At 40.0% G+C, this 27,492-nt stretch overlaps 2 pseudogenes across 1 annotated transcript in view; one reads left to right on the top strand and one right to left on the bottom strand.

Moving 5' to 3' along the window:
- Positions 1 to 27,492, bottom strand: part of Mug-ps1 (murinoglobulin, pseudogene 1) — a 72,514-nt pseudogene that overhangs the window by 26,787 nt on the left and 18,235 nt on the right. Inside the window, exons 8-13 of the transcript NR_027619.1 lie at positions 13,766 to 13,883; positions 13,511 to 13,620; positions 12,674 to 12,825; positions 3,383 to 3,610; positions 3,064 to 3,127; positions 771 to 919 (exon numbers count right to left, since the gene is read on the bottom strand). The product of NR_027619.1 is annotated as a murinoglobulin, pseudogene 1 (transcript). The remainder of the gene's footprint in view (positions 1 to 770; positions 920 to 3,063; positions 3,128 to 3,382; positions 3,611 to 12,673; positions 12,826 to 13,510; positions 13,621 to 13,765; positions 13,884 to 27,492) is intronic.
- On the top strand, positions 15,222 to 15,356 carry Gm46974 (annotated as a pseudogene).

The following is a 27,492-nucleotide window of genomic DNA, read 5'->3' as shown; positions in this document are numbered from 1 at the left end:
TGGCCCCCAATGAAGGAGCTAGAGAAAGTACCCAAGAAGCTAAAGGGATCTGCAACCCTATAGGTGGAACAACATTATGAACTAACCAGTACCCCAGAGCTTTTGACTCTAGCTGCATATGTATCAAAAGATGGCCTAGGCGGCCATCACTGGAAAGAGAGGCCCATTGGACACGCAAACTTTATATGCCCCAGTACAGGGGAACGCCAGGGCCAAAAAAGGGGAGTGGGTGGGTAGGGGATTGGGGGTGGGTGGCTATGGGGGACTTTTGGTATATCATTGGAAATGTAAATGAGCTAAATACCTAATAAAAAATGAAAAAAAATAAGATTATATGACATTAAGGATCTATGAGATGGATCAGTGGGTAAAGGCGTCACCAGTCAAGCCTGTTGACCTGAGCTTGACCCCTCAGACTCATGAGGAAGGAGAGCACAGACTTGTAAAACTTGTTCTCTTTCCTCTACATGTGTGCATTCACATGCACATGTGCACAAGCAGATAAATACAATAAAATGTAACCTACACAACTTTAATGTAGTTATTAAGGATTCGGTTTTCCTCTATTCCTCTACACAACCTTGCTTCGTCTCTCTTAACCCTCCAACCACATGTGGGGTTTATAAATTGAAATCTGGCACTCTGGTACTGTCCACATCTTTGCCATGGAGGCACACACCAATGACTGGGTTTAGCATATTTATCTGAAATCTCTGTCCTTTAGACCCTCCCTTTTTAAAAATAGAAGTAATACGTAATAAATCCCTCACTTTGTTGCGAAGACACTTTTCAACTTCAAAGTTTACAGAATCTGCAATCACTTCTCCATCAGGCAAGATCGTGTAGATGAGCATTTTAGCCATTGGGACCATGCTGAACTCCACAGGGATCTCCAAGGCAAAGTTGCCTTTTACTGGAGCTGGGGGAAGAGATGGTTATGGGTCAGACAACTGACAGGAATCTCCAAATAACTGAACACAGGGATTTGGAGGTCAGTCTATATGTGGAAGACAGTCTACCTGCCCTGTGGTTAGTTGCTTGCATGCTAATGATCTCAGGAGAATATCACAAAGATATCTTCCAGCAAGACGTTCACTGTCAAAAGTTATGTTGGTTATTTATAGCTAATCATATACTAACTTTTTATTTCTTTTATCCCTTAGCATCCCAAACAGCATGCTACATTTTATAAAAAGGACTGAGACAACCTTGACTGATGCCCCATTTATTATTCAGATAAAGGAAGAATAACAGAGAAGAAAGCCTGGTAGTCAGGGAGCTGAAAATTAATAATCATCTCAGAGGAGCAAGCCACACTTGGCAATAATAAGCATATCTTTGGTAATAAACTTTTTCTCAATGCAATGTTCACAGTGTTTACATCACTTGGGAGAAAATGATGTCTCTCTCTTATTGTTTCTGTTGAACCTGAGGGGATTCATAAGCCTTCTCATGAATGGTGCTATGACTCCCACTTAATGTTGTTGAAGAACCAATTGCATAATTTATTAAATAGCTAAAAGTTTTTATAAATGATCAATGGCAAGGAAGCCTCTTTTCAGTAAATTTGTTGAGTATTCACTGAGGATCTTAACTTCTAGAAATGACTTGAAAGATATCTGTGACTGTATAGAGAAATCATGTTTACATCTAAAACTTGTTATTAGCCAGTGTCCATATGACTTTTAAGCTATTAGAGTGATTATATAATTCTTCCCATTAAGTCCTGTTTTTAATTCAATGTACGAATAGTTTTACTGTCATTGGCTTGCATGAGACTCCTATAAGTATTGTATGGTTTTAATTGTGCTCAATGCAGTCATTATGACCATGGAGAGAAATGAATAAGAAAAGGAATATTGTAGAAGATGGGTTTGCACGTGGTAAGTGCTCTTTTGGAAGGAAAGGATGGCAAGAGCATAGAATTAAGATTACCAGGATTCAGTGGGTACTTGGATTTTAATAGGAGTGGGTGTAAGAGGCCCAAATAAGGGAGTGGAAAGGGAATCACATTTTGGTAGAATCGAGCAAATATCACCAGAAGATGACAAGGTGACTTCACTCATAAAGTCACAGCAGCTATGATTCCCTGCCCTGTACCGTCACAACAGCAAGCCAGTCAATATTCCAGCATGGAACGGGAGGCGTTTGTGAAGACCCACAATTAGTTGAGGAGCTATTGACAGTTGAGGGCTACTAAGGGGAGGAATAGTCAGATCTCTTCAGCAATGTGGCCTCTGGTAGACTGTCCATGTTTCAGGGGCTTGCCCAATACCTATTTATGTATGGATAGCACTAACTGAATTCAATAGGTTAAAAAAGAGATATAGAATAGGGAAGGCGTCTGGAGAGTCATGGAGTCCAGGGATTAGCGGGGAGAGGGTTTTGTTATAATACACATAAATATATGTGACTTTCAAAGAATAAGGAATGTCTTTAGAAGTAAAAATAAAGAGCTGGAGAGATAATTCTGAAGTTAAGATCGGTTGATGCTCTTCTGGAAGACCCTGGTTTGATTTCCAGCACCCACACCTAGGTGCTCAGAACTGTAATTCTGTCTCCAAAATATCCAGGGGATCTGATGCCTCTGGGTTTCAGAGTACCTGTACTGACTTGCACCTCACACAGAATTTAAAAATAATAAAAATACATGAAAATCAGTGTAGTTAGAATGTTAAGGACCAAGTCTGATGCCCTCCAGATTTTTTTTTTGACCAACACTAAGATAACTCATTTGCCCTGTTGGGGATTATCTGTATGTGAGTGCATAAGTTCCTCATGTAGATTGTATCTTGGAGTACTTTGTGTATTCAGGTGTTACATATTCAGAATAGATATTTCACCATGTTGAATGATACTCAGGTTGGGACCCTGAGACTTTCCTGAAGGTCATGGCATGATTGAGAACTTACATTGGAAGGCAAAGCCATGAGTTCCTACTGTGGAGAGTGTCTATGGAGACACACACCATGACAGGACTGTTAGTTGCTCCGTGGTAAGATTCCATTGGTGAGTATGTGGACACTGAGTTGGGGAAATGTTACTGTGTGGGGAAACACTTACCTTCTCCTGGCTCCACCTGGTGAGTGTGGTTTCCAGTCTGGATGATGCTGCCCTGGGCCATGACCTAAAATGGAAAGTATTTTCCAAGCTTACATCTATATTTTACAAGGCTTTTTTCTAACTGTGCTAGAAGAAATAGACGAATCTATTGTATTTCAGGAAGAAATACTCAGTCTAGAACTCAATGTGTAAAGAGAAACATGGTCAAGGGAGGAAAGAATTATTTTGTTTTGTTTTGTTTTGTTTTGTTTTGTTTTGTTTTGTTGTTGTTTGTTTGCTGTTTGTTTGTTTGTTGTTTCAATTTGGAGCCAGTACTCACCAGGTAGTAGAAAACGAGCTCTTTCAGCACTCCCAAGTCCCTTTTCAGAATAAAATGTGCTTGAACTGTGTGAATCTGGTTGCAGGGCAAGATGCTGCTGGTCTCTGTGTCAAGGTATATGTAACTTTTGCTGAGGGAAGAAACAGCATAGGCCACATGCTCTGCACTTGCATGTCTTTCCTCCATGCAATAGAAATAGGAACATGAATCTTCCTCTTTGTGGTTGACCTGGAGAAAGAACAAAATACTATGCTGTAGAAGGCCTAGCAGACAGAATATCTCTTCTGTGAGTAATCCGTGCATTTTTCATTTCATTTAATGATTGAATATTTTGTACATCTTATTAAAAATGGAGGGAATTTCATTAAATGGATTGATGTCTAACACCCTGAATTTTCAGAATCGAAGCAAACATTTCTACCAGGAAAGAGGGGAACAGGAAGTGCATTATTTTTATGAGACAAAGGAACCATTTATAGTGTATCAAATATATAATGAAAAAATTTACATATATAGATTTTAGTGAATAATGAATGTACAAAATAGTGGTTTAACAGAAATATTTTCTTATATTAATGTAGTGTACTCTGAGAATCTTCATCTACCTTACAATGACCTCCTATGTCTCCTGCTGGCTCCCTTCTTCCTTAATCAACCCTCTCTGCTTTCATTCCTCTGTTTACCTAGGTTCCACTTATGGGGGACTTATAGAATTAATTTCTCCTAGTCTCATACTCTTTTCTTATAATGACAATTTAAAAATCCATTCATTTATCTATAGCCAAGATGACTCTCTTAGAAATATCTCAGTAAAAGTCCAATGTGCTCATATTTCCAATTTTCTCTATCCACTCATGTAACAGTGGGCTTTTCTTTTCTTTTCTTTTCTTTTCTTTTCTTTTCTTTTCTTTTCTTTTCTTTTCTTTTCTTCCTTTTCTCTTCTTTTCTTTTCTTTTCTCTTCTTTTCTTTTCTTTTCTTTTCTTTTCTTTTCTTTTCTTTTCTTTTGTTTTCTTTTGTTTTTTGTTTTTTTGTTTTTGTTTTTGTTTTTGTTTTTCGAGACAGGGTTTCTCTATAGCCCTGGCTGTCCTGGAACTCACTTTGTAGACCAGGCTGGCCTCGAACTCAGAAATCCACCTGCCTCTGCCTCCCGAGTGCTGGGATTAAAGGCATGCGCCACCACGCCCGTCTTCAGTGGGCTTTTCCCGATGTGCCCAAGTTGATAAAAGTATGACTGCAAGAATTAATTATTCAATCATCCTGTTTATCCTTTTTGTGGCTAATCTCTCATACCTAACTCTACCCCAGAAATTCATTCTATACCTGAACTTCCACCTCCCTGTTTTCTGCCGAAGCTAATATGCCAATGCCAATGGCATTTTATTGACAGGTGATGCTTCCATAAATTGCCCAAGAGATTCCCTGTAATCCACCAACAGGCATTAAAATTGGCTCCATTTCCAAACACTGTTGAGAACTTCTGAGACTGCCACAGGGATGTAGATGTATCTATTATACGTTAGCTTTGATTCATATGGGCTTGTATATGGGCGTCACATACCTGTATTCTATACTGGTTTCACTTTGGAGTTTTGTTGAATCTCTGAGCTTACTCGTCATAGTAATTTAATGTCACACCTGCTGTGCATATAGGTTCTTTTGCTTTCATAACCTGCAGTTTATTGAGATCCATATGTGTTGAGCATCTTTGTGTGTTTCTTGACCTTTTGTAACTGGTGTCTTGAAAACAGACTATTTGTTGGATCTACTGAGATGACCATGTAGTTTTTAACTCTTGATTCTATTTATATGCTGTTTTACAGTTGTCAGCAGACAATTGTGAAACTATCCATGTATTCTTAGTACAAAAAGTCTGTTTTATCATGGTATATGATTTGCTTAATGTGTGGTTGAATTTGGCATGTAAGAATTTCAGTGTGGTTTTCTCTTAACACTCATCTGTAAATTAGTGTGAAGATTTCTTGTCACTTTATCCTCATCTACTTTTGGTCTCAGGTTTGTTCTAGATTCATAGAACTGCTTTGGAAGCATTCCTCTTTTTGAATCTTTATACAATAATATTTCCTTTTTGAAGTTTGGTTCTATTCAACAATGAGTTCTTCCCAGTCTCAGCTCTTATTGTACCAGGTCTCTTCAATTATTTCTTCAATTCTATTTCTCATTGCCAATCCATTCAGCTTTTCCACATCCTTTTGGCTCACTTTCGGTAGAATATAAATATCCGGAAAATCGTTGGTTCTGGGACCCAGCCAAGAGTATTCTGCACAGGCCCCAGACATCCAGCCACTTTCCCAGCCAGAGGAAAGGGGTTCGCCCCGCGCAGGAGCGCTTTGCCTGAGCATCGGCAGCAGACATCTTGGTTCAGGGACCCCACCGAGTGTATTCTGCACAGGTGAGAGTACAGAATACAGAAGCTAAAAGATTCTGGGACAGGCGGGAGCCACAGAGCTTCCAAGGCAGCCCCCTTTTCTGGCCCCAGACAGCTGGCCACTTTCCCGGCCAGAGGATAGGGGTCCGCCTGGGCCAGGAGCAATTGGCCTGAGCATCAGCTGCAGACATCTTGGTTCAAGGTCTCCTCCAAGAGTATTCTGCACAGGTGAGAGTGTAGAATACAGAAGCTAACAGCTTCTGGGACTGGCCAAAGCAACTCAGCTTCAGGACAGGTCCTGTTTTGGGCCTTCGTCTTCGGCCAGGAGGGAGGTCCTAAGGCCAGATATCTATGCACCTTTCCTGTAAGAGGAGAGCTTGCCTGCAGAGAGTGCTCTGATCACTGAAACTCAGAGGAGAGATCTAGTCTCCAAGGTCTGCTGATAGAGGCTAACAGAATCACCTGAGGAACAAGCTCTAACCAGAGACAACTATAACAACTAGCTCCAGAGATTACCAGATGGCGAAAGGCAAACATAAGAATCCTACTAACAGAAATCAAGACCACTCACCATCATCAAAACGCAGCATTCCCACCACACCTAGTCCTGGGACCCCAACACAACTGAAAGACTTCCTTTTCTGCTACTTTAGTAATAAAGCTTCTCTCTATGTTTTAACTTAGCTGTTTAAGTTACATTGTATTTTCCACTTTGTATCCATTGGAACTGGGGGTATAGTGGCTGTTTTTAATTTTTTAAATTATATCCATACATCAGATTTGCTTTGGTGTTAATGAGTTTACTTAAATTTTTTCTATGTTCCTGGGATTTGCCTTTAATAGAGAGCTACTCATTATGAAAATTTTCTTATAATGGCAGATGTTCTATAGCTATCACTACAGATGTATAAATTAAAACATCAAAATGGGTGAAATATGAAAAACATGACTTACCATAACTCTCTTAATTTTTCTATAGCTGAATTCAAAGATATTGAAGAATATGAAATATTATGTAAATAATATTACAAGTCTAATCTTAAAAATTATTGACAATAAATAGGGAAGCAGACTACCCGGGCCTGACCTGGGGCACAAGCCCCTTCCGCTCCACTCGAGCCCTGGGGTACCTTGCCAGCGGAGTCGCCCGACACCCACAAGGGCTCACACAGGATTCCACACGGGATCCTAAGACCTCTAGTGAGTGGAACACAACTTCTGCCAGGAGGCCGGTTCGAACACCAGATATCTGGGTACCTTCCCTGCAAGAAGAGAGCTTGCCTGCAGAGAATACTCTGCCCACTGAAACTAAGGAGAGAGCTACCCTCCCAGGTCTGCTTATAGAGGCTAACAGAGTCACCTGAAGAACAAGCTCTTAACAGAGACAACTATAACAGCTAGCTTCAGAGATTACCAGGTGATGAAAGGCAAATGTAAGAATCCTACTAACAGAAATCAAGACCACTCACCATCATCAGAACGCAGCACTCCTACCCCACGTCGTCCTGGGCACCCCAACACAACCGAAAATCTAGACCCAGATTTAAAAACATTTCTCATGATGATGATAGAGGAAATCAAGAAGGACTTTCATAAGTCACTTAAGGAATTACAGGGGAGCACTGCTAAAGAGTTACAGGCCTTTAAAGAAAAGCAGGAAAACACAACCAAACAGGTAGAAGTCCTTAAAGAAAAACAGGAAAACACATCCAAACAGGTGATGGAAATGAACAAAACCATACTAGACCAAAAAGGGAATTAGACACAATAAAGAAAACCCAATCTTAATATCAATGGACTCAATTCCCCAATAAAAAGACATAGACTAACAGACTGGCTACACAAACAGGACCCAACATTCTGCTGCTTACAGGAAACCCATCTCAGGGAAAAAGACAGACACTACCTCAGAATGAAAGGCTGGAAAACAATTTTCCAAGCAAATGGTCTGAAGAAACAAGCTGGAGTAGCCATTCTAATATCGGATAAAATTGACTTCCAACCCAAAGTTATCAAAAAAGACAAGGAGGGACACTTCATACTCATCAAAGGTAAAATCCTCCAAGAGGAACTCTCAATTCTGAATATCTATGCTCCAAATGCAAGGGCAGCCACATTCATTAAAGACACTTTAGTAAAGCTCAAAGCACACATTGCACCTCACACAATAATAGTGGGAGACTTCAACACACCACTTTCATCAATGGACAGATCGTGGAAACAGAAACTAAACAGGGACACAGTGAAACTAACAGAAGTTATGAAACAAATGGACCTGACAGATATCTACAGAACATTTTATCCTAAAACAAAAGGATATACCTTCTTCTCAGCACCTCACGGGACCTTCTCCAAAATTGACCATATAATTGGTCACAAAACAGGCCTCAACAGATACAAAAATATTGAAATTGTCCCATGTATCCTATCAGACCACTGTGGCCTAAGACTGATCTTCAATAACAACATAAATAATGGAAAGCCAACATTCACGTGGAAACTGAACAACACTCTTCTCAATGATGCCTTGGTCAAGGAAGGAATAAAGAAAGAAATTAAAGACTTTTTAGAGTTTAATGAAAATGAAGCCACAACGTACCCAAACCTTTGGGACACAATGAAAGCAATTCTAAGAGGGAAACTCATAGCTCTGAGTACCTCCAAAAAGAAACGGGAGAGAGCACATACTAGCAGCTTGACAACACATCTAAAAGCTCTAGAAAAAAAGGAAGCAAATTCACCCAAGAGGAGTAGACGGCAGGAAATAATCAAACTCAGGGGTGAAATTAACCAAGTGGAAACAAGAAGAACTATTCAAAGAATTAACCAAACGAGGAGTTGGTTCTTTGAGAAAATCAACAAGATAGATAAACCCTTAGTTAGACTCACTAGAGGGCACAGGGACAAAATCCTAATTAACAAAATCAGAAATGAAAAGGGAGACATAACAACAGATCCTGAAGAAATCCAAAACACCATCAGATCCTTCTACAAAAGGCTATACTCAACAAAACTGGAAAACCTGGACGAAATGGACAAATTTCTGGACAGATATCAGGTACCAAAGTTGAATCAGGATCAAGTTGACCATCTAAACAGTCCCATATCCTCTAAAGAAATAGAAGCAGTTATTAATAGTCTCCCAGCCAAAATAGCCCAAAACCAGACGGGTTTAGTGCAGAGTTCTATCAGACCTTCAAAGAAGATCTAATTCCAGTTTTGCACAAACTATTTCACAAAATAGAAGTAGAAGGTACTCTACCCAACTCAATTTATGAAGCCACTATTACTCTGATACCTAAACCACAGAAAGATCCAACAAAGATAGAGTATTTCAGACCAATTTCTCTTATGAATATCGATGCAAAAATCCTCAATAAAATTCTCGCTAACCAAATCCAAGAACACATTAAAGCAATCATCCATCCTGACCAAGTAGGTTTTATTCCAGGGATGCAAGGATGGTTTAATATATGAAAATCCATCAATATAATCCATTATATAAACAAACTCAAACACAAAAACCACATGATCATCTCATTAGATGCAGAAAAAGCATTTGACAAGATCCAACACCCATTCATGATAAAAGTTTTGGAAAGATCAGGAATTCAAGGCCCATACCTAAACATGATAAAAGCAATCTACAGCAAACCAGTAGCCAACATCAAATTAAATGGAGAGAAACTGGAAGCAATCCCACTAAAATCAGGGACTAGACAAGGCTGCCCACTTTCTCCCTACCTTTTCAACATAGTACTTGAAGTATTAGCCAGAGCAATTCAACAACAAAAGGAGATCAAGGGGATACAAATTGGAAAAGAGAAAGTCAAAATATCACTTTTTGCAGATGATATATTAGTATATATAAGTGATCCTAAAAATTCCATCAGAGAACTCCTAAACCTGATAAACAGCTTCAGTGAAGTAGCTGGATATAAAATTAACTCAAACAAGTCAATGGCCTTTCTCTACACAAAGAATAACAGGCTGAGAAAGAAATTAGGGAAACAACACCCTTCTCAATAGTCACAAATAATATAAAATATCTCGGCGTGACTCTAACTAAGGAAGTGAAAGATCTGTATGATAAGAACTTCAAGTCTCTGAAGAAAGAAATTAAAGAAGATCTCAGAAGATGGAAAGATCTCCCATGCTCATGGATTGGCAGGATCAACATTGTAAAATGGCTATCTTGCCAAAAGCAATCTACAGATTCAATGCAATCCCCATCAAAATTCCAGCTCAATTCTTCAACGAATTTGAAGGAGCAATTTGCAAATTCATCTGGAATAACAAAAAACCTACGATAGCAAAAACTCTTCTCAAGGATAAAAGAACCTCTGGTCGAATCACCATGCCTGACATAAAGCTGTAATACAGAGCAATTGTGATAAAAACTGCATGGTACTGGTATAGAGACAGACAAGTAGACCAATGGAATAGAATTGAAGACCCAGAAATGAACCCACACACCTATGGTCACTTGATCTTCGACAAGGGAGCTAAAACCATCCAGTGGAAGAAAGACAGCATTTTCAACAATTGGTGCTGGCACAACTGGTTGTTATCATGTAGAAGAATGCGAATTGATCCATACTTATCTCCTTGTACTAAGGTCAAATCTAAGTGGATCAAGGAACTTCACATAAAACCAGAGACACTGAAACTCATAGAGGAGAAAGTGGGGAAAAGCCTTGAAGATATGGGCACAGGGGAAAAATTCCTGAACAGAACAGCAATGGCTTGTGCTGTAAGATCGAGAATTGACAAATGGGACCTAATGAAACTCCAAAGTTTCTGCAAGGCAAAAGACACCGTCAATAAGACAAAAAGACCACCAACAGATTGGGAAAGGATCTTTACCTATCCTAAATCAGATAGGGGACTAATATCCAACATATATAAAGAACTCAAGAAGGTGGACTTCAGAAAATCAAATAACCCCATTAAAAAATGGGGCTCAGAACTGAACAAAGAATTCTCACCTGAGGAATACCGAATGGCAGAGAAGCACTTGAAAAAATGTTCAACATCCTTAATCATCAGGGAAATGCAAATCAAAACAACCCTGAGATTCCACCTCACACCAGTCAGAATGGCTAAGATCAAAAATTCAGGTGACAGCAGATGCTGGCGTGGATGTGGAGAAAGAGGAACACTCCTCCATTGTTGGTGGGATTGCAGGCTTGTACAACCACTCTGGAAATCAGTCTGGCGGTTCCTCAGAAAATTGGACATAGTACTACCGGAGGGTCCAGCAATACCTCTCCTGGGCATATATCCAGAAGATGCCCCAACTGGTAAGGAGGACACATGCTCCAAGCAGCCTTATTTATAATAGCCAGAAGCTTGAAAGAACCCAGATGCCCCTCAACAGAGGAATGGATACAGAAAATGTGGTACATCTACACAATGGACTACTACTCACAGCTATTAAAAAGAATGAATTTATGAAATTCCTAGCCAAATGGATGGACCTGGAGGGTATCATCCTGAGTGAGGTAACACATTCACAAAGGAACTCACACAATATGTACTCACTGATAAGTGGATATTAGCCCAAAACCTAGGATACCCAAGATATAAGATACAATTTCATATACACATGAAACTCAAGAACAATGAAGACAGAAGTGTGGACACTATGCCCCTCCTTAGAAGTGGGAACAAAACACCCATGGAAGGAGTTACAGAGACAAAGATTGGAGCTGAGATGAAAGGATGGACCATGTAGAGACTGCCATATCCAGGGATCCACCCCATAATCAGCATCCAAACGCTGACACCATTGCATACACTAGCAAGATTTTATCGAAAGGACCCAGATATAGCTGTCTCTTGTGAGACTATGCCGGGGCCTAGCAAACACAGAAGTGGATGCTCACAGTCAGCTAATGGATGGATCACAGGGCTCCCAATGGAGGAGCTAGAGAAAGTACCCAAGGAGCTAAAGGGATCTGCAACCCTATAGGTGGAACAACATTATGAACTAACCAGTACCCCGGAGCTCTTGACTCTAGCTGCATATGTATCAAAAGATGGCCTAGTTGGCCATCACTGGAAAGAGAGGCCCATTGGACACGCCAACTTTATATGCCCCAGTATAGGGAAACGCCAGGGCCAAAAAGAGGGAGTGGGTGGGTAGTGGAGTGTGGGTGGGTGGGTATGGGGGACTTTTTGTATAGCATTGGAAATGTAAATGAGCTAAATACCTAATGAAAAATGGAAAAAAATTATTGACAAAATTGGGATCAAACATACCTACACACCCGCACACTGCCCAGTGGAGCAAATAAGAGATTATATATTTTACCCAAACAAAATCGCAAACAAAGATTCCTAAATATTTAAAAAAAATTGAAATCTGAAAAATAAATAGATCAGTAAGCTAAATAAAGTTAGTGGAAGATTTCACTAATAGATTAGATACAATGGAAGAAAAATACCAGGGATTAGAGATAATGGAAGATTATTATTACAGGTAATGAGTGGTAAAGAAAAATTAAAAAATTCTTGCCACAACTTTGAGGCCTCTGGAACCCTGGTAAGATTCAAAGTGTAAAGATGTTGCTGTCCTACAGAAGTAATAATTTGAGGATACACAACACCTATCCTTGTCTATGTAGATAAAAATGGAACTTTAATCATTGTTTATGTGAAGGTCCTAACTTGAGGTATTGAAAACATAAATAAAGCAAAAGATACAATGAAATAAAAATTTTGTTAAAATGTGTTTGCAATGTATGCTCATACTTTTATTAATAATCAGAACCTTTTTGTGTTTTTCCCTAAAATAAGAGAGTTTGGTATGGATTTTCTTTTCATTAGGCTACACATTATTGAGTTCAAGCTGTTGCAAAGCCTTGCCTCGTGTCTTTTGTCCTCCTCATTTCTGACTTACTTTGATATGGAGGAAAGGGACCGAGATGTCAGCGGTATCTATGGAGAACTTTGCCAGGCCATGCTGATCAGTGGTAGTAGCACTGGTATAGCCAAGTTCTTGAGCTTTGATGAAGACTTTCTCATTTGGGATAGGGTCTCCCTTGATATCCACTAGGCGGACCGAAGTTGAACAAGGAAGAAAAGTATAGTTTAGGCCTGGAAATATGGCAAAGAAGAGAAAACCGTGTTTCAGTATTATACAAAGATTCCAAAGATGCACCAACTAACTCAGCACATGCAAAAATTGGTCCCAGAAAATCTATACCAGCAGAACTAGTTATGCTGTGAAAGTACAGAGACTGAAGGTATAATACTCTTAACACCATAACAGATGCTTTATAGATGCTTTCTACTTTCTTATTATTCATGAGAAAGCATCATTGACTCCTTTGTGTAAAGTACAGGAAATAGATGCTCTGTCAATATCACAAGAACAACTTGTGAGGGCGCAGAGGCTAATGGAGAGTGTGGATCTGTTATGAGTATGTAGCATATGCTGCTTCACCAGTGAAACACAGTGACACTTTGGGGTGTAAGGTTTTCAGGAACAGCAGTTATAATAAAAATTTTGCAGCCTATGTTTTAGATTTGGAGCCTCCAGATAACCTAAGTCTTCAGTTTAGTTCTGGGAATTGAACTCATACACTTGGGCATGGGAAATATACAGTCCACCACTAAGCTGCACTTCTTGTGTTGCAATCAATGATGTCAGACACGTCTAATATCTAGCAGAATGGCTTTGGTTTTGAAGTGCCACTCTACAGCTAAACCAGCTATGAACCAAAAAGTACCTTACTTTCACAAAGAATGGAATCCCATGTCTGAAGTGTGAATCTGCCTTCAGAAATATGAGCTTGTTTGTGATTCTTTCAATTTTAGTTGTTCCATATCCCCCGAACTCCAATCCTGAAGAAGAAATTAGTGACAACATTGAAAGCCTAAGTTGGTTAGAGAGTTGCTTGCTTTCTGTGTCCTTTGAACCACCATCTCAGTGTGAAAAGGTGTCAATTTTCACAGCTTCATTGTCTATATTCTTTGGTTACCCACATACCTGTCCCTTCTTCTGTAACAGTTGCATTCACATGGAAAAGTTGAACCCTGTGATTTCTTCTCTTTGATTGGAGTTCAGTGATTTTCACTTCTTGTGTGCTGCAGCCATTGTTGTCTAGCTGATATGTAAGATAAAAGCAAGGTAACATGGCACACTGCTCAGGTCAATGGTCTACTCAAATTCACTCATGAGGACTTCTTTCAGAAAAATGACAGCTTAATACATGATGTTTTGGTTATAAGCATGGGACTCAGCTCAAACCCTGGGCTCCTGTATGCCATAGTCATGACCAGTCCTAGTGTTGCCTTGGCTTAGTCATCTATAAAAATAGTGATTATCTATAAAGTACTAAGTGATATCTACTAAGGAGTATTAAGTAAACACAATTATAATGTCTGAAGCAATTAACCTGCATGCCATTAAGATTTAATACTTAATTTCTATTATTAAAATAGTAACCCCAGGCATGGATGTAGCCCAATGATACATTTGACTAGCAGGCATGACACTGTTGGCTTGATACCTAGTGGCAGTAAGTAAAGTTAAATCCATTCCAGAGTGAAATGGTGTTTAGAAAAGTCTTCATAAGAAATAATGACATTATTCTGAACTGTGAAAGACTCACCAGAGTCATTAGTTTGTTCTTAGTTAAATTTTACCTTCACTGCTTACTTTTTTTTTTGCCCTTTTCATCATTACAATTATTGTTGGCTTAGTAGTATACTTTATTTCATTTAGATTACATTACTCAAACAACTTGAGTTTTCTGCTGTTGTGGCACTTTGTCTGGATCCCTTTTCCCTTTCTGTGCTGCCTCATCTGCCCAAACTCCATAGAAGAGGTGCCTTTTCTTACTGCAACTTGATATGCCAGGGCAGCTTGATACCCATGAGAGGCCTTCCCTTTTCTGAGGACAAGGGGAGGAGCAGTGGTTGGGTGGGGTGAGAGGAGGTGAGAAGGAGGGACTGGGAGGAGAGGAGGGAGGAGAAGCTGTGAGCAGGATATATAGTAAATACATAATTAAAAAAAAAGAAATACAGGAAACACGACCAGCAGGGAAGCAGGACATGTACAAAGGGCACAGCTTTTCACTCGCTGCATCCTAGGATACACGAATTGTGACAGTGTTGGACAAGTAAACCAATAGTCTAGTTTTAGAAATGACTAGTGACCCCAAGAGAATTTAAACAAGTAGATGAAGATATGAACGCTATTAATTCATACAAGCCTGAGAAACCCAGCAACAGATGTGATGGTTAAAAAAAGATAAATAGCATGTGAACCAACTTGAACAGCCAATACAGAAATTGGAATAAACACAGAATTATCAACAATAACCCTAAGTGTAAATGATTTTTAATTCTTTAATTTAGAGTCCTAGGCAAGGGTTCTTTCTGCAGCAATGCAAGTGGGAGAAGCTGGAGTGCAAGCTGGGGACTCCACGGATTGGAAGAAAATGGCAGGTAAGTTGGCCTTGGGGGAAATTGCAGGCTTCAGTCAGGCCAAGCTGAAGAAAACCAAGACTCATGAACCGGATAACCTGCCAACCAAAGAGAATATTAAACAAGAAAAGAGGACTGAAATTTCCTAGAAGCCTAGGAGGATTTCCCCACCCAACACCGTCATCTCTGAGACTCCTTCATTGTGTAGAAGAAGGAAAATAAAACACTGCCGAAAAGTGTCTGGAAGACATTCAAAGTGAGAGAGACATAACTAGTCCTGAGGGCTGCTGAAAATGAAGAAAAAATAGAACAGAAATAAATGATGTGATAATATAAATCAAAGATTCAGAAAAAAGAACAAACAATCCAAATTCTGAATTAGTAGGTAGGAAGAAATAATAAAAACCAGAGCAGAAACTAGTGGAGCAGAGAAGAAGGAAAGAATACACAGAATCAATGAGTCTAAAAGACAGTTATTTAAGAATATATGACCAAGAACACTCTTTGGCACAATTGACCAAAAGAAAGAAATAAAAAGACCCAAGTTAATAGAATCAGGAATGTGCAGGGTAGCATTACACAGAAATTAAAGAGATTTAGACTAGTGTAAAAGAATACTTCAAAAACTTGCACTGAATTAATTTAGAAAACTTAAAACAAGTGGAAAGATTTCTACATTCATGCAAAACACAAATGTTAAACTAAGAAGTAATGGATAATTTCAACAGTCACGTAGACTCTTTAGAGAGCAGCCTACTATTGCCATTTTCCTTAATCAATATAGTATGTGACTGTATCCAAAGACTTATCCTTACAGATGCATGTGGGTATTATCTCACTAAAGAATATTATTTTTCAAGAGACAGAGACCTTTATAGTGATCCACAAACCATCAAAATGCAGAGAATTGTTTGTGATTGCTGAAACCAAACAATACATCTCCAACATAACTCCTACATCAAAGGATCAGGGAAAATCATGGAACAAGGGTCAGAAGGATTGGACAAACCACCAGTTGCCTGTTGCTAAAACAGGGAAAAGACACCCATAAAGATCTCAACAATGTGGTTGCCTGAACAAGATTTACAAAATGGAAAAAAGTTAAGCTGCTAATGTGATGGAAAGGGGAAGTTTCACAAATTCCCACTCCTAGATAAAGAGTTACAGATAAGCAATAGCTGCTGACAATGACTGGGATGAATATAAAAGTCTTTGGGAGTCAGGAGTCAATTGACCCTACAGATAACATAGAGTTCAGCCAGGCTTTTGTAAAGTACAAATGATATCTTCCACAATTGTGGGTATTATTGAGCAGGAAACTGTTTAAGATAAAAGTCTAGAAAGGAAGAGTCTGGAATAGATTCAAGTATGGCTTTCCCTCATCTGCTGAGGAGACAAACTTGTGTGTTTAACATTCCTGTGTTCTCTAATTCTTATCTGTGAACACAAGAGCCTCAGGTCCTATCCATCTCATACCTTGTGGGTGAGACTTCAACCTAGTACAGCCACTACCCATATCAGCATAGATGCTCCTTAGAAAATGAAAGGTCAAGGTACTATATGATCACCTGTCAGTGTTGTAGCATCCAAATTACTGATGCTAAGTCTCTGCAGTTAACTGTCTTGCTTGTTGGAAGTCTCACCAAAGAGACTCCAGTATTGTGTGTGGTTCGCCTCTGAGTTTTTTCCCTGCAAAAGCTCCCATCTTCCCTCCCTTCCATGCAATCACAGCATACAGGCAGTTTTTTTCATTGCTGCATCTCCCTGCATCAAGTTCAGGGATCCCTCCCACTCCCTGGCCACTCAGAGGGAACCCATCCTGGTGTTAGAATGGCACTGCCCATAAACACCCCCTTAATGAAAACACCTGAGGAGCCAGATGCTAGCTTCATACAGCCTCCCTGCCTCTGCTTCGCCAAAACTACCTCTCCCACTGATAAACGGTTGAACTCTTCAGGTGCCTGTCCGTAGGACCTTAAAAATATAACAAACTCAAAGAAGATTAAGGCCCCAGGTTTACATCATAGAAAAAGCAATCAAAGATCACAGATAGTTATGGATAGCCAGAAAAATTAGTTCCTGATAATCCCACAAAAGACACTCTTTACTCCCCCTTTCAGCATATGTCCATCCTACCAAATGGTATAGTGTTTGAATTATTACCTGCCTATCACTGCCTCCACTCCATTTCACCCTAAGCATTCAATAAATTCCTAACTGTACTGTATATAAACTGAGTCCTCTTCAAACTTCTTATCCCATGAAAGTGGAGGCTTGTGATGACTCCAGACTCAAATTAATAAAAAAAGATGCTCTCTGGAGCCACCTTGGCCATGAATTTGGAGGATGGTCCCATGGTCCCCAGAGGACTCTCCATGCTGCAGGCACCCTAGCAACCCAGGATTATCTCGTTAGATGCAGAAAAAGCATTCTTTAAGACCCAACACCCATTCATGATAAAAGTCTTGGAAAGATCAGGAATTCAAGGCCCACACCTAAATATGATAAAAGCAATCTACAGCAAACAAGTAGTCAACATCAAAGTAAATGGTGAGAAACTGGAAGCAATCCCACTAAAATCAGGGACTAGACAAGGCTGCCCACTTTCTCCCTACCTACTCAACACAGTACTTGAAGTCCTAGCCAGAGCAATTCAACAACAAAAGGAGATCAAGGGGATTCAAATTGGAAAAGATGAAGTCAAAACATCACTTTTTGCAAGTGATATGATAGTATATATAAGTGACCCTAAAAATTCCATCAGAGAACTCCTAAACCTGATAAACAGCTTCGGTGAAGTAGCTGGATATAAAATTAACTCAAACAAGTCAATGGCCTTTCTCTACACAAAGAATAAACAGGCTGAGAAAGAAATTAGGGAAACAACACCCTTCTCAATAGTCACAAATAATATAAAATATCTTGGCATGACTCTAACTAAGGAAGTCAAAGATTTGTATGATAAAATCTTCAAGTCTCTGAAGAAAGAAATTACAGAAGATCTCAGAAGATGGAAAGATCTCCCATGCTCATGGATTGGCAGGATCAACATTGTAAAAATGGCTATCTTGCCAAAAGCAATCTACAGATTCAATGCAATCCCCATCAAAATTCCAACTCAATTCTTCAACGAATTAGAAAGAGCAAATGCAAATTCATCTGGAATAACAAAAAACCTAGGATAGAAAAAACTCTTCTCAAGGATAAAAGAACCTCTGGTGGAATCACCATGCCTGACCTAAAGCTGTAATACAGAGCAATTGTGATAAAAACTTCAAGGTACTGGTATAGCAACAGACAAGTAGACCAATGGAACAGAATTGAAGACCCAGAGATCAACCCACACACCTATGGTCACTTGATCTTCGATAAGGGAGCTAAAACCATCCAGTGGAAGAAAGACAGCATTTTCAACAATTGGTGCTGGCACAACTGGTTGTTATCATGTAGAAGAATGCGAATTGATCCATACCTATCTCCTTGTACTAAGGTCAAATCTAAGTGGATCAAGGAACTTCACATAAAACCAGAGACACTGAAACTTATAGAGGAGAAAGTGGGGATAAGCCTTGACGATATGGGCACAGGGGAAAAATTCCTGAATAGAACAGCAATGGCTTGTGCTGTAAGATCGAGAATTGACAAATGGGACCTCATGAAACTGCAAAGCTTCTGCAAGGCAAAAGACCCCGTCAATAAGACAAAAAGACAACCAACAGATTGGGAAAGTATCTTTACTTATCCTAAATCAGATAGGGAACTGATATCCAATATGTATAAAGAACTCAAGAAGGTGGACTCCAGAAAATCAAATAACCCTATTAAAAAATGGGGCTCAGAACAGAACAAAGAATTCTCACCCGAGGAATACAGATTGGCAGAGAAGCACCTGAAAAAAATGTTCAACATTCTTAATCATTAGGTAAATGCAAATCAAAACAACCCTGAGATTCTGCCTCACACCAGTCAGAATGGCTAAGATCAAAAATTCAGGTGACAGCAGATGCTGGCGAGGATGTGGAGAAAGAGGAACACTCCTCCATTGTTGGTGGGATTGCAGGCTTGTACAACCACTCTGGAAATCAGCCTGGCGGTTACTTAGAAAATTGGACATAGTACTACCGGAGGATCCTGCAATACCTCTCCTGGGCATATATCCAGAAGATGTCCCAACCGGTAAGAAGGACACATGCTCCTCTAGGTTCATTGCAGCCTTATTTATAATAGCCAGAAGCTGGAAAGAACCCAAATTCCCCTCAACAGAGGAATGGATACAGAAAATGTGGTACATTTACACAATGGAGTACTACTCATCTATTAAAAAGAATGAATTTATGAAATTCCTAGGCAAATGGATGGACCTGGAGGGCATCATCTTGAGTGAGATAACACAATCACAAAGGAACTTACAGAATATGTACTCACTGATAAGTGGATATTAGCCCAAAACTTAGGATACCCAAGATAAAAGATACAATTTACTAAACGCATGAAACTCAAGAAGAATGAAGACCAAAGTGTGGACACTGTGCCCCTTCTTAGAATTGGGAGCAAAACTCCCATGGAAGGTGTTACAGAGACAAAGTTTGGAGCTGTGATGAAAGAATAGACCATCTAGAGACTGCCATATCCAGGGATCCACCCCATAATCAGCTTCCAAAAGCTGACACCATTTCATACAGTAGCAAGATTTTGCCAAAAGGACCCAGATATAGCTGTCTCTTGTGAGACTATGCTGGGGCCTAGCAAACACAGAAGTGGATGCTCACAGTCTGCTATTGGATGGATCACAGGGCTCCCAATGAAGGAGCTAGAGAAAGTACCCAAGGAGCTAAAGGGATCTGCAACCCTATAGGTGGAACAACATTATGAACTAACCAGTACCCAGGAGCTCTTGACTCTAGCTGCATATGTATCAAAAGATGGCCTAGTCGGCCATCACACTAAAGAGAGGCCCATTGGACACACCAACTTTATATGCCCCAGCACAGGGGAATGCCAGGGCAAAAAACAATGGGAATGGGTGGGTAGGGAAGTGCGGGGGAGTGTATGGGGGACTTTTGGGATAGCATTGGAAATGTAATTGAGGAAAATACGTAATAAAAAAAAAAAGAAAATGAAGCCACAACATATCCACACTTATGGGACACAATTAAAGGAGTCTTAGGAAGAAAACTCCTAGCTCTGAGTGCTACCAAAAAGAAATTAGAGAGAGCATACAATAGTAGCTTGACAGCACACCTAAAAGCTCTAGAGCGAAAGGAAGCAAATTCACTCAAGAGGAGTAGACAGCAGGAAATAATCAAACTCAGAGCTAGAATCAACCAAGTAGAAACATAAAGAACTATGAAAAAACTAAGAATCATGCAAACCAGGAGCTGGTTCTTTGAGAAAATCAACAAGATAGATAAACCTAAATTAGCCAGACTAACTAGAGGGCACAGGGAACGTATCCTAATTAACAAAATTAGAACTGAAAAGGAAGACATAACAACAGAGCTTGAGGAAACTCAAAACATCATCAGATGCTACTAAAAAAGCCTATTGTAAACAACACTAGAAAACCTTTATGAATTGGACAATTTTCTAGACAGATACCAGGTACCAAAGTTAACTTAGGATCATATTAACGGTGTAAACAGTCCCATACCCCCTAAAGAAGTAGAAGCAGTCATTAATAGTCTCCCAACAACAAAAAAAAAAGCCCAGGACCTGATTGGTTAATTGAAGAGTTTCATCAGGCCTTCAAAGAAGACCTAATACCAATACTTCTCAAACTATCCAACAAAATAGAAACAGAAGGTCCTCTATCCAGTTCACTCTATGTAACCACAATTACTCTGATACTTAAACCACACAAAGACCCAACTAAGAAAGAGAACTCCAGATGAATTTCCCTTATGAATATCTACTCAAAAATACTCAATAAAAGCCTTGCAAACCGAGTCCAAGAGAACATCAAAATGATCATCCATCATGATCAAGAAGTCTACATTTAAGGGATGCAGGGATGGTTTAATCTATGGAAAATCATCAATGTAATCCACTATATGAACAAACTCAATGACAAAAACCACATGATCATCTCGTTAGATGCTGAGAAAGCATTTGAAAAAAATCCAACACTTGTCAGAGACCATCCCGTGAGAAAGTGAGCCCTTCACAATCTCCCTAACAGGCCAAATGGCCTTGTACTAAGAGCTGGTTATCACCCCCTTCCTCCCTATTCTTTTCTTGGCACCTGAGGCTGTAAAAGCTGAATTATAGTCCCCTCTTCCCTATCTCTTCCTGAGCTCCCATGCCATCCAAGGACATGAGTTATGCCTGAGCCCAGCCTGACCCCCAAGACTGTCAAGGAGGATCGATGTTCCAGAGATAAGATCCAGAGTGCCCGCTGCCTGGCGCCTGACTTCGGCCCCCATGTCAGCAGATGCCCACTTCTTTGTTCTTTGTATAATTCTCCCTTGACCCCTCCCATATTCCCCGCGATGTATGCTTTAAAAGAAGGCACCTCAGCCTAATAAACGAGACCTTGATAGGTTCAATCTACTTGGTCCTCCTACTCTTCTTTCTTTTACTCCCATTTCCTTCCAGGTTCGCGGTCCTCCTCGCACCCACGAATAACTGAATCCCGCGGGACGGGATAAACACTCATTAATGATAAAAGTCTTGAAAAGATCAGGAATTCAAGTCCCATACCTAAACATAATAAAAGCAATATAAAAGAAACCGCTAGCCAACATCAAACTAAATCAAGAGAAACTTGAAGCAAACCCACTAAAATCAGGGACTAGACAAGGTTGACCACTTTCTCCCTACATGTTCAATATAGTACTTGAAGCCCTAGCCAGAGCAATTTGACAACAAAAGAATATCAAGGGGATACAAATTGGAAAGGAAGAAATCAAAATATCACTTTTTGCAGACGATATGATAGTATATAGGACTGATCCTAAAAATTCCACCAGAGAATGCCTAAATCTGATAAACAGCCCCAGTGCAGTAGCTGGATATAAAATTAACTCAAACAAATGAGTGTCCTTTCTCTAAACAAAGAATAAACAGGCTGAGAAAGAAATTAGGGAAACAACACCCTTCACAATAGTCACAAATAATATAAAATACCTTGGTGTGACTCTAACTATGGAAGTGAAAGGTCTATATGATAAGAACATCAAGTCTATGAAGAAAGAAATGGAAGAAGATCTCAGAAGATGGAATTATCTCCCATTCTCATGGATTGGTAGAATTAATATAATAAAAATGGCTATTTTACCGAAAGCAGTCTACAGATTCAATGCAAATTCCCATCAAATTTCCAACTCAATTATTCACTGAGTTAGAATGGGCAATTTGCAAATTCATCTTAAATAATAAAAAACCTAGGATAGCAAAAACTATTGTCAACAATAAAAAACTCTGGGAGAATTGCCATCCCTGACCTCAAGCTTGGCTTCAGAGCAGTTATGATAATGACTGCATGGTATTGGTACAGCGACAGACAGGTAGATCAATGGTATAGAATTGAAGATCCAGAAATGAACACACACATCTATGGTCACTTGATCTTTGACAAGGGAGCTAAAACCATCCAGTGGAAAAAAGACAGCATTTTCAACAACTGGTGATGGCTCAACTGGCAGTTATCATGTGGAAGACTCAGAATTGATCCATTCTTATCTCCGTGTACAAAGCTCAAGTCTAAGTGGACCAAGGAACTTCATATAAAAACAGAGACACTGAAACTTATAGAGAAGAAAGGGGGGAAAATCCTGGAAGATATGGGCACAGGGGAAAAATTCCTGAATAGAACACCAATCGCTTGTGCTGTAAGATCAAGAATCGACAAATGGGACCTCGTAAAATTGCATAACTTCTTTAAGGCATAGGACACTGTCAGTAAGACAAAAAGATTGGGAAAAGTCATTACCAATCCTAAATCTGATAGTGGACTCATTTCAAATATATACAAAAACTCAAGAAGATGGACCTCAGAAAATCAAATAACCCTTTAAAAAATGGGGTACAGAACTAAACAAAGAAATCTCAACTGAGGAATATTGAAGGGCTGAGAAGCACCTGAAAAAAATGTTCAACATCCCTTATCATCAGGGAACTATAAATCAAAACATGCTGAGATTTTACCTCACACCAGTCAGAATAGCTAAGATCAAAAATTCAGGTGACTGCAGATGCTAATGAGGATGTGGAGAAAGAGGAACACTCCTCCATTGCTGGTGGGATTGCAAGCTGGTACAACCAGTCTGGAAATCAGTTTGGCAGTAGTACTATGTCTAGTTTGTCAGAAAACTAGACATAGTACTACTGGAAGATCCAGCAATACCTTTTCTGGGCATACACCCAGAAGATGTTCCAACTTTTAATAAGGACACATGCTCCACTATGATCATAGCAACCTTATTTATAGTAGGCAGAAATGTTAAAGAAAATGTGGTACATTTATACAATGAAGTATTACTCAGTCATTAAATACAATAAATTCATGAAATTCTTAGGCAAATGGATGGATCTGGAGGATATCATCCTGAGTGATATAACCCAATCACAAAAGAACACACATGTTATGCACTCACTGGATATTAGGCCAGAAACTTAGAATACTCAAGATACAATTTGCAGAACACCTGAATCTCAGGAAGAAATAAGACCAAAGTGTGGTTACTGCATTCCTTCTTTATGGGAACAAAATACCCATGGAAGGAGTTACACAGACAAAGGTCAGAGCTGTGATGGAAGGAAGGACCATTCAGAAACTGCTCCACCCAGGGGTCCACCCATAAACACCCACCAAACCCAGACACTATTGCATATGGCAACAAGATATTGGTAACAGGACCCTGATGTAGCTATCTGTTGTGAGGCTATGCCAGTGCCAGAAAAATCCAAAAGTGGATGTTCACCATCATCTATTGGATGGAACACAGGGCCCCCAATGAAGGAGCTAGAGAAAGTACCCAAGGAGCTGAGGGGGTCTGCAACCCTATAGGAGGAAGAATACTACAAACTAACCAGTACCTTCCAGAGCTCGTGTCTCTAGCTGCATATGTAGCAGCAGATGGCCTAGTCAGTCATCAATGGGAGGAGAGGCCCTTGGTCTTGGAAAGATTATATGTCCCATTATAGGGGAATGCCAGGGCCAGGAAGGTAGAGTGGGTGGTCTGGGAAGCAAGGCAGGGGGAGTGTACAGGGGACTTTCAGAGAGGAAACTAGTAAAGGGGATAGCATTTGAAATGTAAATGAAAAGAATTTCTAATAAAATAATAACAATAAAGACTTGCAAATTGCAGCAGACTTTGAAATCCTTGTGCTCATCTGGGTTTCCAGCGGACTCAGGGCATAACATCAGGAATCTACAAAATGAATCTATAGCAGCAGAACAAAACCTGTTCCCATGCATGGCTTGTCATTTATGTGTGTCACAGACAAGTGTGTCCATCAGCTGATAAACTGATAATCAAAACCAAATAAGAGAATTGTAGTGGCTATTCCTGGTTGTCAACTTGACAATATTTGGAATGAACTACAATCCGGAATTGGAAGGCTCACCAGTGACCCTTATCTGGAGGCTTGGAGATCCTTATCTGGATCTTGGTTTGAAGATCTTGAGCCATAGTGGCTATGGATTCCAGAAGATTGAATCTCCGAGTTAAGGAACACACCTTTAATCTGGGCTATGCCTTTCATCTGGGATTAAAGGTGTGGTGGAACACACCTTTAATCTGGGCTACACCTTTTGCTGGAGACAATATAAGGACATTGGAAGAAGGGAGTCTAGCTCGAGCTCTTGCTCCTTCGCCTGCTTGCTGCGTGAGACTGAGTAACTGCTAGATCCTTGGACTTCCATTCACAGCTGCGACTGAACAATTGTTGGGAATTGGGCTGCCGACTGTAAGTCATCAATAAATTCCTTTACTATTTAGAGACTATTCATAAGTTCTGTGACTCTAGAGAACCCTGACTAATACAGAAGTTGGTACCAGGAGTGGTTCTAGAGTAACAGAAGTACAAGGATGAATCTTTTAAAATTCTGGAATTGGCTTGTTGATCCACCAGCACTTTCAACTATTGAAACCTCTCCAGATTCTCTCCCTCCTGGGAGCTCAGAGAATTTTGAAGACCCATGGTTGAAACTATATTCCGAACTTAAAGAAGCTAATGCCCTTGATTTTCTTAATGAATTAGGTGATTCAGTGCACAAAGCTTTCTACAAGATGGGGAAAAAATCGAAAAATGATTTTACTGGCTGGCTGCTCTTAGTATCTGTGGAAAAAATGATGAATGAAAGGAAGGAGTTGTGTGATAAAATCGAAAGGCTCCAGACACAAGTAAACGATCTAAAAGTTGCTAAGTGTGTCCTTGAGGAGAATCTTCTCTCTTGTAGCAATAGAGCTCAAGTTGCAGAAAATCAAACAGAAACTCTCATTGTAAGGTTGGCTGAACTACAGCGAAAATTCAAGTCTCAGCCTCAGAGTGTGTCGACAGTTAAAGTAAGGGCTCTAATTGGCAAAGAATGGGATCCTACAACATGGGATGGGGATGTGTGGGAAGACCATGTTGAAGCTGAGAATTTTGAATCCTCAGATTCTCAAGGGTTTGCCCCACCTGAGGAAGTAGTACCCTCAGCCCCACCTCTTGAAATAATGCCTTCCCCACATGAGGAAATTAATTTTGCAGAGTCTGCTCACGGCCCACCAATAGTTTCTTCTAGACCTGTAACCAGACTCAAAGCAAAACAGGCTCCTAGAGGGGAGGTAGAAAGTGTAGTCCATGAGGAAATTCGCTACACTACTAAGGAGCTTAATGAGTTTGCTAATTCATTCAAGCAGAAACCTGGTGAATATGTGTGGGAATGGATTTTAAGGGTGTGGGATAAGGGTGGAAGGAACATAAAACTAGAGCAGGCTGAGTTTATTGACATGGGTCCTCTGAGTAGAGATTCTAGGTTTAATACGGAAGCTCGCATAGTTAAAAAAGGTGTCAAAAGTTTGTTTGAATGGTTGGCTGAGGTGTTTATCAAAAGATGGCCTACTGGAAATGACTTGGAGATGCCTGATATTCCGTGGCTTAGTGTTGATGAAGGGATTTTAAGACTTAGGGAAATTGCAATGCTAGAGTGGATATATTGTGTAAAGCATAATTGTCCACAATGGGAAGGTCCAGAAGATATGCCTTTCACCAGCTCTATAAGACGCAAATTGGTGAGAGGGGCACCAGCACATTTGAAGGGTTTTGTTCTTTCCCTTTTCCTTGTGCCAGATCTTAGCATTGGAGATGCTTCTGCTCAATTAGATGAATTAAATTCACTGGGTTTAGTTGGATTCCGAGGTAACAAGGGCCAGGTGGCAGCACTGAATCGCCCGAGACAAGGTGATTCTAGTTATTATAATGGACAGCGTAGACAAAAGAATGTTTATAATAACATACCCAGTAATGGTCAGCACAGGAGAGGTGAAATTTATAATGGCATGACTCGGTTGGACCTTTGGTACTGGCTAACCAATCATGGTGTTTCCAGGAATGAAATACATAGGAAGCCTACTGCATATTTGTTTGATCTGTATAAGCAGAAAAATTCTCAAACAAATGAAAGAAAGGCTACATTAGATCGTGGTAAACAGCCAAATGAAAGAAAGGCTACATTAGATCGTGGTAAACAGCAATCTCGGCCAGTGAATCAATTTCCAGACTTGAGACAGTTTGCAGATCCAGAACCCCTTGAATGAAGGGGTGGCCAGGTTCCGCTGAGGAAGGATCTTGATAAGACACTCAAAGGTTTTGCTGTTACCCTTTCTCCAGTTCTTCCCCAGAGGGACCTACGGCCTTTTACAAGGGTAACTGTACACTGGGGAAAAGGAAATAATCAGACTTTTCGGGGTCTGCTGGATACTGGTTCTGAGTTGACACTGATCCCAGGGGATCCCAAGAAACATTGTGGCCCTCCAGTTAAAGTAGGGGCTTATGGAGGGCAGGTGATTAATGGAGTTTTGACTGATGTCCGACTCACAGTAGGTCCAGTAGGTCCCCGGACACATCCTGTGGTGATTTCCCCAGTTCCAGAATGTATAATTGGGATAGATATACTCAGAAATTGGCAGAATTCTCATATTGGTTCCCTGAACTGTAGAGTGAGGGCTATTATGGTTGGAAAGGCCAAATGGAAGCCTTTAGAGTTGCCTTTGCCAAAGAAAATAGTGAATCAAAAACAGTATCGTATTCCTGGAGGCATTGCAGAAATTACTGCCACTATCAAGGACTTGAAAGACG

Source organism: Mus musculus, chromosome 6 (assembly GCF_000001635.26).
Source record: "Mus musculus strain C57BL/6J chromosome 6, GRCm38.p6 C57BL/6J".
NCBI classification, from domain to species: domain Eukaryota; kingdom Metazoa; phylum Chordata; class Mammalia; order Rodentia; family Muridae; genus Mus; species Mus musculus.
The sequence above is the reverse complement of the archived record's forward strand: the minus strand, read 5'-3'. Positions and strand labels throughout refer to the sequence as shown.